The following is a 14,081-nucleotide window of genomic DNA, read 5'->3' on the forward strand; positions in this document are numbered from 1 at the left end:
CCCGTCAGCCACAGTGACTGCCGGTTCAAACTGGACCCCTCCTGAGGAAAATGAAAGGTTGAAATCAGTGTTCATGACTTACTTTATAGAAGTGCATTTAAGTTCATTGCACAGTAAAATCTGTGTTATTCCCACTCCAGTGAATTCCTTTGTCCTCTTAATAAAGTGAGCGTTAAAAATAAAAATAAAATAAAAATATCTCTAGGTATGTTAAAGACAATAATTTAGCCTGCAGTGATTTTTTTTTTTTTTTCCAGAGTGGGCAAATCCAAGAAAATAGGACCCATTTGAGAGCCTTGTTTGAACAAGGGTAATATCTGAATCGGTATGTTATTTTATTGGCCTCATCAGTGTTTTCCAAAAATTCCTATAATGGCATAAAGTCTTAAAAAGCTTAGTTCATGCCAAAAATTGCTTACATGCTTAAATAAAAATCATGCGGGATGTAAGAAGGGGTTTGAATTATATGAAGAGATACTAAGTTATTGATTTTTAAAATTTCATCTAGAACTCAGTCCATCTAAGGGGTGTGTATATGTGTGTATGTGTGTGTGTGTAACTGTATGTGTACAATATCAGAAGGAATATACATTTCAGAAGAGAAGATAGAGGGGTGTCAAGAGCACCACAGACATATTACATATGGCTTCTGATGTTTGTTTTTTTTTACTGTTAATTTTACTATGTGCGCTGGAGTTAAACATGCATTTTTAGGCCATATAACGATCCAGATAATGTAAATAACATAGATTTAAATTTCAGCATTTTCTAGTTACCCTAGTTACATGTTTGCCAAATTATTAAATCGGTTCTGTCCAAAAATTCAAAATATAACAGTAATAATACGAGCTAGTTTACAGCTTTTTTTCTTTACTATGGTGGTTGTAGATAATCCTGCAACTAGCATAAATTCTATTGTTATTATCCAAAAAATCAACTTTGTGTGAAAAATAAGCTGAAGTACATACCTGATTTTACTTCAAAAAATAACACATAAAACACAAAAATAATTTATGTCTGTTAATTTGTCAAGTGTGTGTGTGTGTGTGTGTGTGTGCACGTATAAAATTTGATATCAGAGCAGCACCTTCAAAGGTGGAGATTACACCAGTGACAATGTGTCTGAGCTTCAGTCTCTCTTGATTTCTTGATTTGCTCTTGACATTAACAGCACCAACTTCTGCTTGGTTCTGATGGATGAGAGGATGAGACTAGAATTTTGTGGTCTCCATCTCCATGGTGATGCCAAGTCAAGTTCTTGGCACACTGCATGCACTTAAATAACACTTATTAGATGAATGGATGACTTCTAGCAAGAAAGGTCAAAAGCATAATCTTCAAAAAATAGGCTGCCCTAGAGTTCTAAGCAGCCCCACAAATTCTCCATACTACTCATTGAATGGCTAAGAGGTGCTACCCTATTTGACTTAAGTAGCTAAAGAGCTTATGGCAATCGTTTATAAACCCTCTCCTTAAGTATCTTCTAAAGCCCATGAAAATTAACTCCAAGGAATCATCCACAAATCCTTTGCATATAGTGGGGTTTTCTTATATGACAACTTTCCTGAAATAGAAAGACCAGTGTCTGGAGTATGGCCATTTGTTTGTTTGTTTGTTTTTTATATGTGAAAACTAATTAGCATGGCAACTGACTTGATCTGGACTAGGTACTTTAAAAGAACTATAATCAAGAATAGCGGCCGGGCGCAGTGGCTCAAGCCTGTAATCCCAGCACTTTGGGAGGCCGAGATGGGCGGATCACAAGGTCAGGAGATCGAGACCATCCTGGCTAACATGGTGAAACCCCGTCTCTACTAAAAATACAAAAAACTAGCCGGGCGCGGTGGCGGGCGCCTGTAGTCCCAGCTACTCGGGAGGCTGAGGCAGGAGAATGGCGTAAACCCGGGAAGCGGAGCTTGCAGTGAGCTGAGATCCAGCCACTGCACTCCAGCCTGGGCGACAGAGCGAGACTCGTCTCAAAAAAAAAAAAAAAAAAAAAAAAAAAAGAATAGCAAGACTAAGATTTTTTAACTCATAAAATGTACACTTTATTTTCACCAGATCTATTTGAATGTTAGAGGATGAGCATTTTAATCATGTCTACAGCATATGGATGATTACATTAGGTGATAGAGGCAGCAGAATATTATTGTATTTTATGGCATCCAAAGTGATTATACACTCATGTATGGATATATAAATAAACATAAACTCCGGATAAATTAAAAACACACACACAAAAAACACAGAAAACATTTTTTACTAGATCATGAACTCCTTAATTTCTCGTATCCTTAGTTCCTCCTATGATGTCTGGCTTTTCATGGGGATACAGTAAATGCTGGTTGACTCAAATAAGCCAGACGGTAGAAAAGAAGAAAATGAAGAAAGAAAACAAATGGGAAGGACAGAAATGAAAAAAATAAAAGAGAGGAAGAACCTTTCATAGATGGAGCATCCTACAGAAAATTCTATATAGCCCTAAGCTCAGTGCCTGGCAAAACCATTGTTATTTCTTTTTCTACAGTTTTATCACATATTCTTGTACAGTCTCATTATTAAGGGTATGATTGGGATCCATTATAATATCTAGTTTTGAAAAATCATTGCATTAAATAACACACCACACATGCTTTTTCTTCTTAAAAGGAAACCATTTAGAGCCACTTAGTGTTTATTGAGTGAGCATGCACAGCACTTAGAGAGGACAAGTGGGCCCATAACTCAGGACTTCAGTAGTTACCGCCCTCAGCTGAATATCTCTAGCCAGCTTGGTGGCTTTGACCTTCACAGATGTACAAACTGCTTTCATTTTTGGTCTTGTAATTTATTATTTGGATTGATGAAGGGGCTCTGGTTAAAATGCAAGAAGTATATGGAACACTGCTTTCGAGAATAAAATTGGTGCTCATCTTACACAGAACATTAAAATGACCCTAGTATTTCACAGGGAATTGCAAGAGGGAAAACTACATATGTACGTATTTGAGTCTTCATGTCAGCAAAATATAACAAGTGGAGAAAGCTCACAACGTGAGTTTCTTTATTTCATCCTTTAGAAACAACTCAAGAAAATTATCGAATTTAGCCACATAACATGCATTGCAATCTGATATCCTTGTGGGTTCAAATTATTGTCGTATTTTCAAATATTTTATAAGTTGCTTACAAACTTAACTTTGAAGTAACTGAATAGAGCACAACATTTGTTAAATGGAAAGCAATAAAAATTTGTCTTATATTATTTTTCAACAGGTAATACTGTCAAAATGATTAGTATTTTTAATTTCCAAGGAAGTTGCTAGAATTACGTTATTTCAATGAAAGGGGCTAATATATCATAAAAGTTTGGGAAATCCATGTCTAGTACAATAAAATACTTAAAGCAAGGTAATTATGTGTAAGTTATTCAGGTTATAAGTGAAAGAAAGAGCTCTATGAAATTCTATCTTAAGGTTCCTGCCCTATGACCTGAGCAGGTGATGTATGAGTCATTTGGTACCTTCATTGGCTAATCATATGATATCTTAACTCAATGCATTCCTCAAAACTCACTGTTTTGCATGACATAGAAACAAAATTTAAAGATTTTCCCCAAATCTTAAAAACAGAGTACTGGAGCCATGGCTCATATTTTGCCCTCTGACTTCAAAGTTTATTCTTTCAAATAAGTCACATTATATTTAACTGACCTTTGTATTAAGGAGTATTTTTATCTGCATTTCTGTACCTCTTAATAGCCCTCCACTTCAAAAAAGGGCCACAGTTATTTATTCAAATTCTTAATAACTAAAAATAATAGCTTTTCTGTAATACAGCTCTTATGACTCCAAGCTGCCTGAATAGCAAAGGTATGAGTTCACTAATAAATAGCTAACACAAAATAGAAACTCAATCTGCTAGCAAATCCTTCCTTTAAAAATATTCCTCTGTAAGTGAATACATTCTCTTTTACTATTATTTCTTGGGATTAAATATCTCCAAGTTACCTATGTCATGTTTGTCAATTTTTCTCTGTGATAGTATGAATTTCTCCATTAATATGCCATAGAATGTTTCTAGGAAGGAAGATGATCCAGCTTTTATTCTGTATTCATTTATTTATTTTTTTACTCAGTCAATGGCTACTTTCTTCACCTTTGGAGAAAACATTTTTCATGACATTCCTTTAGAGCATTTAAAAGGAGTTTGATATTTAAGAGTTATAATAAAAACAGGCAGTCTGAACCTTTTAGAGGTCTCCGAGAAAGTTCTCTTATTTTGTAGAACTTCTGTTCCTTCATATTCGCAGCTGACTGTAGTCTAATCTGAGAGTGAAATTAACTTCTTGATATCCATCAGCAACAAAGCTGGCAATTTGTGCAAAGGTGATCTAAATAGCCCATTTAATGTCTCACCTGTGAAAATAAAAATCTATGTACTTCGAGGAAAAGGACTTGATGAGGTAGGTCAGTTGCCTCCTTTTACATGGCAGACTAAATCCCAGAGAGTTTAACTGACTCGAGTCTGATCTCAAAGATTGTTATGGTCAGCACCAGGTTTAAAACCCCGCTCCAGAATCTGAAAACAGATTCTTTCTACCATGTGTCTGCCAGAATATTAGCACAGAAAGTTCAAGAAGGCAGTGTTTTAAGGGGAAAGGGTGCTTACTATGTCCTTAAGAGCTTTGATATGTGCTGACATGACCAATTTAAATATAATAGAAGCAGGTCTAGGTATTAGATTTAATTACTATTCTAAGTACTTTGGACTTAGATCTGGGAGAATACTGCCCAGACAAGGAAGTATTAGAATATGCAAATAATGATTTTCTAGAAACAGATCAACTAAATTTAAAAACCCAAATTCCATATTTACTGTGCAATTTTAAACAAGATACTTATTTTACTTATCTATAAAATGGAGATGAGAATAATATCAATAGACATGGTGAGGATTAAATAAGGTACTGTGTAAATGGTCCAGCACAATGCCTGGCCCACAGCAGATGCTGGCTTTGTCTTATTTTCGCTTATGCCTCCCTTACGGCATCTCTGCATCTTTTTCTATACAGTCAAACCAGTATAGATAAAGGGGAAGTTGCTCACAAAAGAAGGCAGGCTGAGTAGGCCCCCAGCTTAACAGAAGAGATACAACTAAAATAAGTTAAAGAAGTCCTGCCTTTCCTTTTAAGCTCATATCCCAAACCCCATAGAAATGCACTGAATGAGGCAAGGGAAGAGCTTTGTGGTTGTGTGACATGGAATTGGCATGGTGCTGGAATGCTGTGAAATGGGAAACGTGAATCCTTTCCTTAACTTATGTCATTTTGTCCCAAACTGTACTTCCTAGTTTAGCATCTTCATCTTTGGTGATCTGGTCTCTGGCTGGATCCTTAGCTTCAACATCTACCACCTATATCCCTTAGCTTCTATCGCTCAAGCCACGCTGAAGTATTTGTCATTACTTAAATACCTGGTCCTGTTTTATATCTCTTAGATACATGCTACAATGCTGTCTCAATAGTCTGTAACTAGCAATCCTACTTGTTCTTCAAAATTCAGTCTAAATATTGTTTCCTCTAGGGTATCTTCCCTGAATCTGATTTTTATACTCATATGCCCCCCTAGTATCCTATTCATGCTGCCATTAGAGCACTAATAAAATTGTAATCATTGATTTGCATATTTATTACTTACTATAAGTCTCTCAAGGTTCCAGATCTTGTCTCATTCAAGTTGGCATCCCTAGCACGTAGCACAATACCTGGCCCACAGTTGGCACAAGATACATGATGAATGTGTGAATAAATTAATTAAATGTCAAAGGAAAGAAGCTAATCCATGATGACCTACATTGGTTGTGACTTTTGGCAAATCATAAACTCTGTCCAATCATTCAAAGGTAATCATTCAGAAATAATTGCTAATCAGTGCCAGGGGAGGATATGTTCCATGGGAAGGCTCTCTTGTGTTTGATGAGTTAAAACAGTAAGGACCTTGCATTCTGAGGGTGATACATTAACCAGAGTGATATGTTAGCCAGATACCAAATAAGGCCATCCATTTGACTTATGCAGTACATCTGATTCTTCCTGCTGTTGCTCACAGAACCCAGGTTAGGGCTTCTGCATCTTTGTGAATGATCATTTTGTCTTGCAACAGACACCTCAGTCTGTTACCTCAGTCACTACATTTCTAGTTTGCAAAATTCTTGGCAGCCTAGTTTATAAATCTAAGAAGAAGTAAACCAACTTAGCCCACAAAAATATTTTAAGATGCTTAAAATACAAGCTTTTCTTTGAAATACAGTGAAGACACCAGATTATTATGAATGTTCAAATGGTTGTTTTTTCTAGTTAGATTGATATGAACAGAAAAAGAAACAGGAAATTAATACCGAAGACTTGCAGGACAATAGAAAAGTGTTTAACATGATCTCAAATAGGGTAATTTGATCTTTCCTATTATTATCTTGTATGTACCTACAAATCAGAACAGGAAAAGGAATTCTTGGGAAAAAAATTAACTAAGATAAAATAAGATTGCATTCATCACTGAAGTTCAACTATAAAGAGGTTAAAGCTGTCCTGTAAACTCCAGATAAAAGGCTCATAACTCATTTCCACTGGAGGGTGATAAGACAAGCTGTTCTTTCCATGAGTGGATGAAACGAGTGTAGTCTTGTAAGAAGAAAACTAAAGATGAGTAAAACAAACTCCTTCTACTACTGGAAGATGAACTATACAGTTTAAATGATGTGACATTACTGTATTGTTTGACCTTTTCTGATAAATAGGTAGAATTATTTCTTCTCAAATCTTCACTGTGTAAATACACAATTTCTTTCACATTTTATAATTTTTAAATTCGTTAATTATTTACATAGAGTTTCTTTTATTTTTATGTATTTCTGTGTGTGCATATTATGGGTGTTTATTAACTATTTTCTTTTCCATCCAATTAATAACAGCTTATATGTGTTTTGCCTCTGCAGCTTCTGAATGCCTATAAATTTATTACACATTCCTTCCGTTGTTGCAATAATGATAGAATAGGTGAGATTTTCATGTATAGATTATTTAAAGCTTTTAGGTTCAAGCAATGCCAAAAACCAGAGAGAAATACCAAACAAAACTCAATATGCTACTATAAGTCTCCGAAAGAATATCACATCTGGACGTTAAAAAAAATAAGAAAAAAAAATTCATTCACCAATTATGTTGGTTTTCTGAATATATAATTGTTAAACTCTATCATAGCTTGGTTTACTAAGCCAAAAACAAATTAACAGCCTGCATAAAGCTTCCTAAACAAGAATAAATGTCACAGTCTGCAATATGAATAGGCTTCCTTTAAGATCTATCATATTTTGACTTAAGGCTTTTTCAAATATTTGACAGAGTTTTTACTATACTGCTTTTATCCCTAAAAGCATTTTGACAAAAGAATAAACTAAAGCTAGCACACAAGCAAGGGAATAATTTACATACAAATTGGGCATCAAATTAGAGTTTTAGAAAAATTTTATGCTGGTATGTCAATATCTCCAATATTCATTGTTTATATTAGAATCACTAACATTTCTACAGGTGAATAGCAATGGTATTAACATTTTTCACTTATCCAACAAATGTCTCTTGAGTGTACAGGAATTAAAGGTTAAGCCACATCGCCACTTACACAAGCCTCATTTCCAAGAAGTATATAGTCCAGAATAGATGATTAGAGAAGTTTATAATAGCTATTAAATAGTATAGCTCAAAATATGGAAATCAGTAAAATATGGCCCAGAGGCGAGACAACTGTTTTTGTAACATAATTAATTTAATAATTTAATTATAATTTATAATTTAATCAGGACAGATCCACCTAAACTCATTTGTTTAGGTATTGCCTAAGCTTGCTTTCATGTTACGTAGAGCAGAATGAATACAGTGGAAAGTGCATACATAGCAAGCAGGAAATATTTACTATCTGGTCCTTTACAAGAAAGTTCACTCATCCCTAATGATGACAACAGTAACTACCATATGAAGTTCAAACCAAATGACAAAATTGTTCATAGAAGAATGATATTTTTGCTAGGGAGTTATCATTTAAGCTGAACTTTCAATTATTAGTAAGAATTTTAATGAACAGATTCATTGATAATAGCCATCCCAGAAGAAACAAAACAAACAAAAAGTCGTATCAAAGACATACAAGCAATGCATATTTGATACATTTAGAAAATACCATGTTGTAGAGTTTGGTTGGGTGATAGGCTGGAAGAAGTGAATTCTAGTGAGAGTCACATGTCTGATATCTGGCAGATTCACCGCAGGACAGCCATACCAGTTGTTTACGGCTAGACTCGGCAATGATGGCCTCTTTCCTGAATTTTTTTACCAGTTCTTAGATATTCTTAATATCATCCCTGATAATACCTATCAAAACCAATGAGAGGTAGCCAAGAGAGCATTTGAAGGACAATTTATAGTCTAAAGTAAATTTATCATAAAACATAAAAGATATAGCATTGATCTCAAGAAGCTAGAAAAAGAACAATAACAAAACCTGAAGTACTCTCACATGTTGTTTATGGGAAAGTGAATCAGTAGAGCTGTGTCAATGATAGTGGTAGGGTGGAGATGCATTTAGCCTGATCTATAAAAATTCAAGTGTCCTTTCGACTCTGCAATTCTACTCCTAAAATTTGATTCATGGACATGCCCCTATACATGTACCAAAAGATAGCAACTGGTGTGTTCACTGCAGCATGATTGTATGATCAACATTGGAAACAATCTTAGTATTTATGAAGTTTAATGTTTAACAGTATATCCTGACTCTAGAATACCATCTAGTTGATAAAACAATTATGTAGATCCACGAGCTCTCTCTCACACACACAAATGCCCATAATATGATTAAAAAAACAAGTTACTGAACAATATCCATAGCCTTACAATTTTCTTGGAAATTATATTTTTGTATGTAGCTAAATGTGTATATACATGTGCATAAATATATGTATGTGTGTACATGAATGTGTGTATGTGTGTATACATGAGAAGGGGAGGAAAAAATATAACGAGGATGAGGTTTTGAAGTATATACAAAACTGTTAAAAGTGGTTGAACTTTTGCAAGAGGAATCTTACATTTTACTTTATATATTTATGGTTTTTCTCAACCAGAATATTATTCTGTAGTTAAATGAAATAAATGAAGAACAAATAAAACTACGACAAATATCTCTGAATGTATACATTTCCTACTATTTCAGATATGAAGTTATTAGATGAAAGCTTATAAACATTTTAACGTTATTGATAAATAATGCCAGACTGTTTTTCAATGGTGCCAATAGTATCTAATTTATCTGTTTTCTTTTTCAAGTTAAATGTTAGCAAGGACTATGTTGAGACCAGAGATTGGCATGCTCCTAGGCATAAAAGCTTCAGACTATAAACTTTGGAGCTCTACATTTATGGCCACAGTCATTTAGAATGTTTCCCAAACCTGGGTTCCCCAAAGCTAAATCCAAATGGAGGATCCAGTGATTTTTGGCATATTTCTTACTGATCTCATGCCAGCTACTGGCATCACTTTACTGAGCAAAGGCACATGACATTTTTAGGTACTTAAGGAAAGAGCAACTCTAATTCAGAAAAGCACGACACAAGACAACACTCATGTTCGATACATGAAGTTAGGCTTGCTTCACTTCATATAACCCAAATTGGGACACAACTTGAATACTTAAATCAAAGTCAAGGCCACTTGAGAAACCAGCTCCTGGCTCCAACCCCCCAGTAGGTTTTGTGCACACCATATCTGGTTCCCTCCACCCCTGTGCACCTGAGATAAAAACAGGATGTAATGCTGAAACCCAGGGTACCTGTAATTAAACCAGGGTCAGAGCCATGGTCTCTTAACCTTTAAGCAACAGCTTTATCCCTCCCTTAGATATCTTTATAAACCTCAGCCTCTATCACAGTGATGGAAAGCATGAATTCTGGAGCCACACCAACTCTATATGCCTGCTGCCTTCCAGCAGTGATCTTTAAGTAAGTCAGACGCTCTTTTCCTTCCTGACTGTCTGAAGATAGGCCGCCATCATGAACGGCACCGTAACTATCCACACTAGAAAGTTCATGACCAACCGACTACTTCAGAGGAAACAAATGGTCATTGATGTCCTTCACCCCGGGACGGCAATGGTGCCTAAGACAGAAATTCGGGAAAAACTAGCCAAAATGTACAAGACCACACCGGATGTCATCTTTGTATTTGGATTCAGAACTCATTTTGGTGGTGGCAAGACAACTGGCTTTGGCATGATTTATGACTCCCTGGATTATGCAAAGAAAAATGAACCCAAACATAGACTTGCAAGACATGGCCTGTATGAGAAGAAAAAGACCTCAAGAAAGCAACGAAAGGAACGCAAGAACAGAATGAAGAGTCAGGGGGACTGCAAAGGCCAATGTTGGTGCTGGCAAAAAGTGAGCTGGAGATTGGATCACAGCCAAAGGAGTAAAGGTGCTGCAGTAAAGGCTACCTGTGTCCATTTTGGATTTTTCACGAGCAGATTAATAAACTAAAAACTTAAAAAAAAAAAAAAAAAAGTAAGTCAGACTTCAATTTTCTAATGTGTAAAATGAGGATACTAATAGGATAGTGAGTCCTATCACATCTTTGTTCATGGAATCCAAATATTCAATCCCATAACATACGAGAAGGTATTATTGCCAGATTAATGAAATGACCAAAGTTAGCTAGCTGGCTAAGAAGTTCAAGGAATCTGGAGCCAACTGCCAACCACATTACATCTAAACTTGTAGGACACAGTATCATGGGATTTTTACCACAAGGTTGCTATGAAGACTGAGTTAAACACCAAGAATAGGGAGTTGCATAAAGTATGATGAGTATATAATGTTGCCTATTATCCATTATGACTTCTGTTACTATCACCACTCCTACACCTCCACCACCACAGCACTGCAAAGCAGACAAAGCCAAGAAAGAAAATTTGCCAATGACCAAGCAACCAGAAGATGATAAGCAATAACAGAAAGGATATTTCTGTGTATTTGTTAAAGGATAATCTATCTAATTTGTGCTGACTACTCTCCACTCATCCCAAATTTTCCTTTTGCCGAAAGTCAACTGCTAAACCCTGGGAGGGAATAAGGCCAAGACTTGAGGCCGGCGTTCAAGAGAGACTCTGTAAAAGTGATTGGATTTATATTAAGCATACTATCCATCTATAAACCAGTCACCTGGTTTGCCACACATGGCTAGCTCTGGAGACCAATGCTGTACTCTAGTAAGCATCATGCCGTTTTAACAAATATTGACAACCTGAAGTCTGTGTACCATAAGGTATAGAATTTTGTTCCTACATGAGAGTTTTAGGATTTCTGAGGGGAAAAAGTGCTGTTTTGCGACTGTAAAACTTGAGGGCAGCAGTGGCCACATGACCCTTACTAATATCGTGACATTTAACCTGGTACTGTTGCAAATAAATCATGTCACCATAGACTCCAGTGACCTATACCTCAAATTTCCTCGTTCAAGGCAGAAGTCCCAGACCAGAATGTGGAAAAGCAATACACACAGTGCCTTCATGCCCATGGACATGCAAGTTACTCTTGGCAAATATAGTTATTGTGGAATTAACTTCCTTTCTCTACTCGAGGCAGTGAGTTTCATAATACAATGGCAATAAAAGAAAGCAATCAGAGCCGAGGGCAGTGAGGACTTTTACATGTTTCCTACCTCTTTCTTGTTGTGCATTAAACAAGACCAGATGTTTCAACAAAGAAATGAAACCAAAGTCACACTACATTTGATTTGTGGGACCACCCTTACTTGAAATGCCATCTCATCGTTCCAAGGTTTGAAAAATGATGTGCATAACAAGCAAGATAAGAAATGTGAACATTCCTTCAAAAAAGTCATTCATTATATGATCCACAGATGGTAAGAAAATGCTTTCCAAGTAGGGATAGAGAAATGTAACGATTATTTGCTTAGGGATTGAGACAAGGCAGACTCTCTCATCCTTCTCCATGCCTGTGTCCTGAAATGATGGAGTACATGTGAATGGCACTGCAGGGGCAGTGAAGTTAAAGGTGAAAAGCAGAACTGAATCCACAAAAGCCAGGAGAAGAGTGAGCAGAGCAGATCAAAGCAAAAGATCTTGGGATTATATAGAGTGTCCACAGTTTCCAGGGAAGCACAGTTCTACGAAAGGTTAATACAGGCAGTCACAGCACATGCGCATTTAATTTATGGCACTTCATCTCTGTATTTGTGGATGGACTCCTTAGGGGAGAGAAAAAAAAGGAGAGTGAAGGGAAAAGATGAGAGAGAGAGAAAAGGAGAGAGATTGACAAAGGGACAGATAGAGACATATAGATATACAAAGAAAAGGAGAGAAAAAGATACACAGATATAGATGCAAAAAAAAAAAAAAAAGAGAGTGCAAGAGTACAGAAAGAATGAGAAGCAATTAGTGATTTAAATTTGTGGTCACTTACTAATTCCACCACTATTTCATGAATACATTTATTAAAAAAAGTAAACTCAAGTCCTGAACTATGAATCTGCCTTCCCCTGATCACTCTTGGTTCTCTTGTGTCCCTATGTAAGTGAGCCTCTTGTCAGGTTGAGATCAGTTCAAGCTTTTAAAAATACAGCATGTATTCCTCAAAAAGCGCATTCATAAATTATCTTATGTGCAGCAACAACAACAAAACAGAATGCTAGAAAAAAAAATAACTGGCTGTGTTGGATTTTAAATTTCTGATAGTTGCCTTAAAATTCAGAATGTAACCCCAGTATTAGATGAACACTAGACATGTTATTCTCCACAAGACTATGTGTTCACAAAGTTTGGGAAAGGGTGGGTTCAGGAAATTTAAACAGGTGTCCTGCCTTCAGACCTTCTCAAATCCCTTAGTATACTATCCAGCATTAGGACTCTCTACCATGCAGGCGGACTATGGGAAACCAAACTGACTTGATTATAGAACCCTTTTCTTTTTCAGAGTGTGCTTCAAAGCACAAGCACACTGTGGAGCACACTTAGGAATCTCTGATGCAACTCAAGCATTCTCACTTCCAAATAAGGAAAACAAGCCCTCTCTAAGGGCATACATCTGGCTATCCAAATGCCGCAACAGGATGGATGGCCCTGATTGATTTAATGATTGCTATGGATATGTTTTATTTCTTCATACCCTTATTCCTTCACCCCTAGGTCACTAAAATGGCCAATCCCCCTAATCTTGTCTTCTGCTAGTCAAGTGTATATGTTAAAATCAAGCAAACCTTTCTAAATGTAGATTTCATTGCAATGCTCTTATGCCTGTTACTCTATAGTGGCTTCCAATAGCCTATAAGAGTAAATCTCAAACTTTCTCCAAATACATGAATTAAATAGTAAATCTCAAACTTTCCCCAAACACTTGAATCTAAATTACATGGCACCCCAGGAACACATGCCATATTCACATATCTTCTAGCATAATGCCAAAATTTTTTGGTGGTTTGCATACTGTGGTATGAGACACAAACTTAGAATATCAAGTGCTTATTTCTCAACCAATCTGGCAGTGCACCTCACACTCAGACCAATTTTCTGTTCTACCTATGTCCTTCTCTCCTTGAAGGCTGTCTATAGAACATGTAGCAGTCTAAAGAAAACATTATTAGACTCTTCAAACCTAAGCTGATCGGAGATCTCAATTTCAATTCATAGAAGAGCTATTTTGGAGAACTGGAGAATGATATTCTCCTGTCAGAGCTCTCCGGAGATAATAAGAGAACCTAACAAACAAACCCACCTCAAATCTGTTTGCACATAAAAGATAATGTCTAGCTTTGCTTATTAGCTCTGTTTATCAACCAGTGCCATGCTCACTGGCCCCATTAACCTACTGAATCAAGGTTATGATTTGAAAAGAAATGCCTATGACATGGACCGCAGGAGCAGTAGCACTCAGGAGTGATAACACAGTAGCACTGTTGATATATAACATCAGAGATAGATTTGGACTCACTGGGAGTTGGACTGTGCAAACTAAAAGGTTTTATGTTTTGTTTT

At 36.2% G+C, this 14,081-nt stretch overlaps 1 protein-coding gene and 1 pseudogene across 13 annotated transcripts in view; one reads left to right on the plus strand and one right to left on the minus strand.

The window, feature by feature from the left end:
• The window catches only part of LOC105470974 (RNA binding motif single stranded interacting protein 3), a 1,471,638-nt gene that overhangs the window by 698,300 nt on the left and 759,257 nt on the right, over nucleotides 1-14,081 (minus strand). The window lies entirely within an intron of this gene.
• Nucleotides 10,084-10,593, plus strand: LOC105470971 (small ribosomal subunit protein eS24 pseudogene; annotated as a pseudogene).

The sequence above is a fragment of the Macaca nemestrina genome, chromosome 2 (assembly GCF_043159975.1).
Source record: "Macaca nemestrina isolate mMacNem1 chromosome 2, mMacNem.hap1, whole genome shotgun sequence".
NCBI lineage: Eukaryota > Metazoa > Chordata > Mammalia > Primates > Cercopithecidae > Macaca > Macaca nemestrina.